General features: G+C 48.3%; 1 long non-coding RNA gene across 1 annotated transcript; it reads left to right on the top strand.

Annotated features, from left to right (window-relative positions):
- Positions 1-73: 73 nt before the first annotated feature.
- LOC117800796 lies at positions 74-4124 on the top strand. Its single transcript, XR_004623173.1, has 5 exons — positions 74-254; positions 630-692; positions 1446-1496; positions 3268-3298; positions 3865-4124. It is a non-coding gene; the product is annotated as an uncharacterized LOC117800796 (long non-coding RNA).
- The last annotated feature ends 651 nt before the right edge of the window (positions 4125-4775 follow it).

The raw sequence follows: 4775 nt of genomic DNA, 5'->3' as shown, positions 1-4775 counted from the left end.
TTCCTAATACCTTTTAATACCCTTCCCGAGAAGCCGGCAGTGAGAATGGTCCCTGAGATCTCTGACTCTCTTGGGGCCTGACTACTTCCCCCTTCCTCCTGCTCTTGCTTCCTCTTGGCTTTCAGATCAGGGTGCAAGTGATCGAGGGGCGCCAGCTGCCAGGGGTGAATATCAAGCCTGTGGTCAAAGTCACGGCTGCCGGGCAGACCAAGAGGACACGGATCCACAAGGGAAACAGCCCACTCTTCAACGAGGTGGGAGATGCTGGATATTAGGACAGGGACCACAGTGGCCCATCCCAATTGGGAATGCCCAGCAGACACCTGATAATCCATTCGGTTTTTGTATTGAGAGATATGCTGGGTCCTCAGTAGGTTATGGGAGGACCTGGAGGGAGGGTTCTAGCCGGAGGGCCAGCCACCTGCCCTGTCCCTGAGATGACAACCTCCATGAGGTCAAGGGTGGAACAGCCCAGAACTTGCGGAATCCCCAGAGCTCATTGTTGGGCTGAGCTCAGTCCACACTTCTGGGTGGACAGGACCTGAAGGCTGCGGGCGGCGGCCGACCCTCTCCTCAGCCCCCCGGGGTCGGCAGGCTCTCATCTGTTTCCCTTTTGCCCTGAACCACAGACTCTCTTCTTCAATGTGTTTGACTCTCCCTCGGAGCTGTTTGACGAGCCCATCTTTATCACGGTACGTCTCAGCAATCGGTGTTCTCTGGGGTTACGTGTACCCTTGCGTGCATACCGTGCATGTGTGTATGTGTGCGTATCAGCGTGCATGTGTGTGCATGCCTATCGGTGTGAGTGTGAGTGAGTGTGAGGAAGGAGCCATGTGGCCCGGGGCACGGGTGATGGGGAACAGCTCACCGCCGAGCTCTGCTGGTCACAGAAATGCCTTCAGCAGCTCAGATAGAGGCAACAGCCAAGTGGGGAACCCCCACTGCCCAGCACCCCCACAGGGGTCACAGGTCAGGGGTCTGAAATCATTCTTTCAGTGGACCCTGATACTCATTTTATTTTGTTTGCCCATGTGTCTGTTTCTGGCCAGGATTTTCTTTCTTTGGGCCTCAGCTTTTTTTTTTCTTCTCTTTCGGCCTTCCTTCTGAAAGGTGGGATAGCTTAGTTGTTGAGGGTGTGGGCTCTGGAGCCACTGTCTGGGTTCTGGGGGTCCTGCCTCTGCCGTTTAGGGGTTGTGTGATGCTGTACATGTCCTGTAGTCTCTCTGTGCCTCTGTTCCTTCATCTGTAAAATGGGCATAATAATAGTACCTGAGTACTCAGGGGGTTCATGTGAGTGTTACCATTGCTCAGAACGGTCTCTGGAACAGAGCGAGTGCTCTGAGTGTTGGCTGTTACTGTCTGGGAGGGAAGAGTTGTTGTGTTGGGTCCTGTCCGGGCCAACATTTCCTTGTAAATGAGAGTTTTAACTTCTCTTCCTCCCGCAGGTGGTAGACTCCCGTTCTCTCCGGACAGACGCTCTCATTGGGGAATTCCGGGTAATTATGTATTTTCTTTGAGAGCCGTTAGTTCTCACCAGTTCACGTTAGTGGAGACTCTGTACATAACGTGCAGAGGCTGGTGCTTCGGGGGTCCTGTTCCTCTCGGTCTGTGTTGGGGAAATGCAGTTAAAGAAAAAAAAAAGACAAAATCTTCTCCAAACTCAGAAACCCTCTCCACAAAGGTCGTAGAGAAAGAGCAGATTTTTATTGAGTAAGTTTCAGTCTAGAAGGTGAGGCACATGGCAGGCGATCCACTAGGAGATTGTAGAGGCTGCAAGAAATCCTGTGCACCGCCGAGCAGATACAACCCACCCGGTACTTGTTCTCAGGATAACGAGTCCTCAAGGCAGACGACTGACAGCGCTCTGGGCCACACGCCATTCATCCTGGAGACCTGGGAATTGGGTTGACCATCAGTGTTAGCTAACTGACTTTCTCTGGAGGAAAAAACACAAAAGCTTGCATTTTTGTGATGAGGGTTGTTTTACAACGTGGAGCCAGGCCTCTGCCAAAAGCAGGCCCCTTCCTTCCCACAGAAAAAGCAGAGAAAGCACTTACATTTACAAGGTTTCTAAGGTAAAGGACCCGACAGACAGGGCGGAGAGGAAAATCCCTTCCCTTATGTCCAACGGGGAATTGAGCCTCTTACTTCTGATTCATATTTGTCCTTACAACTGGGCAGGCAGTGCAATTGGCGGTTAGGCAGCCCTCCTCCTAATTCCGCTTCGGACCAGCGTGACAGTGGTGCTCTGCGCCCTGCATGCACCCTCACTCTGGCTTGGGAGTGGGGACCAGACGTGGAGTCCAAGGGGATGAGGGTGCGACACAGGGGAGATGGGGGAGCCTGCTCCCCGCCCCCCCATTTGTCCAGACAGTGCAGAAGTGAAGAGTGCACTTTGGAGAACCACGGACTGACGAGCGCTCAGCTCACAGGGAGGCATCAGCAGGGCTCAGAAAGCAAAGGCAGCTAGGAGTGGAGACCTTCAGGAATGCAGTTCTCACTGATTTTCTCATTTTCGAATCTTTAGGCAATGATCAAATGGAAAGAAGGGGTACAGGCTTATTTTAACCTCCCCTTGCTATCCAAATAAACTATGGCCTCTTCTCTGGGAAGTAGTCACAAGATAGAAAACAAAGTCAATTTTCCTGGAGAAGCAGTTTTAAAAAGAGTGGGATCGAACCTGGGTCATTCTGTAATAAATGGGGTTCTATGTCTTGAGTCTCTGATCTTTGAAGCATGCTCTTGGTCTGAGAACCCAGAGGTGGAGGTAAAAAATTATTTTCTTTTTTTCTCATTATACAAGTAATCCATGATCAAAAAGAATTTTTTAGAGCAGTTATAGATTCATAGCAAACTCAAGTGGGAAGTACAGAGTTTTCCTGCGCCTCCAGCTGCCCCATGCACAACCTCCCTGACCATCAATGTCCCGCTGATCTATGAATTCTTATAGAAAATTATAAAATACAGGAAAGAAAAAATAAAAAAATAAAATAAATCTACCACCTTAATCTACCAGCCAGAGAGAGCACTGTTACTATTTTGTTGTGTTTGTTTTGCTCTTTCTTCCCTATGCACAGATAAACCTTACCAAACTTTGATCAACATGGACTCTGCTCTTTTTTCCATGTAATGTCAGCTGATAAGCATTTCCCCATGTCTCCAGATGATCTTCAAAGCATGATTTTTAATGTGATGGCATAATGTACCATAATTCATTTAACGCTCTAAGGGCAAGTGTTTGACTTGTGTTTCTCGGTTTGATTTCAGATGGACGTGGGTACCATCTACAGAGAGCCCCGTGAGTCACGTCCTCATCACTTTGGTCATATCCTTGCATTTTGGCTCTGGAGGCTGTTGGGGACAGCCATTTGGGACGATCACCTTTTTTCCTTGGGGGTTTTAGAATTTAGAGATAGAGTCTGATCCTGGAGATGAGAGCTGCAGGCTTCCATCTTCCAACTAAACCAGGCCCTCAGGGAGATCAAATCTTCACCTGGGCCTCGGCTGGCCCAGTCAGAGATGCTAAATCTGGAAGGCCCCAAGCAAGGGTTGTTGAAAACGAGGTCCCTTCTGACAAGGACGGGCCATTTCGATAATAAGCTTGGATTTCTTCACACCCTGGCTGGTCTGGGCACTTCCTGAGAGGGAAGTAAATGGCCTGGGGTCTGACTTTGGCAGCCTCTTCTTGGTGTTTCTGTTGACATTTCTGACGTGGGCCCACATGAACACTCAATGTCTGTCCCCCGTGTCCCTGTGAATAAATCCCTCATCTCACCCACATGTGGTTGGCCCCAGGCTCTGGATGTGGTTGCAGACTTGGGTCCTTCCAATTCTGCCATTGCCAATGTGTGTTGTCTCTCTTAGGACACGCCTATCTGAGGAAATGGCTTCTCCTCTCGGACCCTGACGATTTCTCTGCTGGGGCCAGAGGTTACCTGAAAGCAAGCCTCTGTGTGCTGGGGCCCGGCGATGAAGCGCCTGTGAGTACCTCGGGCCCTCCTCACATCTCTATCTGGCAGGAGAGGACCAGACAAACAAACAAAAACACAACTTTAGTTTTTCTGATTTTAAAAATACATGAGATGTGTTAGAAATGTAGAGAACGTGCAAAAGTGTCAATAAAAAGTGAATCACTCATAGTTTCCACAACTCAGAGACAGCTGGGATTCATACGTTGTTGCATATCCCCCCAAAAGGATGCACATGTGTATTTTTCTATTTTTTTAAAAAAAATATTTATTTATTGGGGCACCTGAGTGGCTCAGTTGGTTAAGCATCTGCTTTCGGCTCAGGTCATGATTTCAGGGTCCTGGGATCGAACCCCGCATCGGGCTCCCTGCTCAGTGGGCAGTCTGCTTCTCCCTCTGTGCTCTCTCTCTCAAATAAATAAATATTTTTTAAAGATTTTATTTATTTATTTATTTGAGAAAAATATTTATTTATTTGAGAGAGAGAGTACACACAAGTGGGAGGGGCAGAGGGAGAGAGAATCTCAAGCCTACTCCGCATGAGCATGGAACCCGAGGCAGGGCTTGATCTCAAAACCCTGAGATCACGGCCTGGGCCAAAATCAAGAGTCGGACGCTTAACCACCTGAGCCACACAGGTGCCCCATCTATTTTTTTATTGCTTTTTAAAATTGAGATATAATTGACATATAACATGATATTAGTTTCAGGCATATGATGTAACGATTCATTATTTGTAAAATTGTGAAGTGATCATCATGGTAAGTCTAGTTAACACCCATCGCCTTATGTAGTTTCAAAACTTTT

The sequence above is a fragment of the Ailuropoda melanoleuca genome, unplaced genomic scaffold (assembly GCF_002007445.2).
Source record: "Ailuropoda melanoleuca isolate Jingjing unplaced genomic scaffold, ASM200744v2 unplaced-scaffold8013, whole genome shotgun sequence".
In the NCBI taxonomy this organism is placed as follows: Eukaryota; Metazoa; Chordata; class Mammalia; order Carnivora; family Ursidae; genus Ailuropoda; species Ailuropoda melanoleuca.
This window is presented reverse-complemented; position numbering and strand designations above follow the sequence as displayed.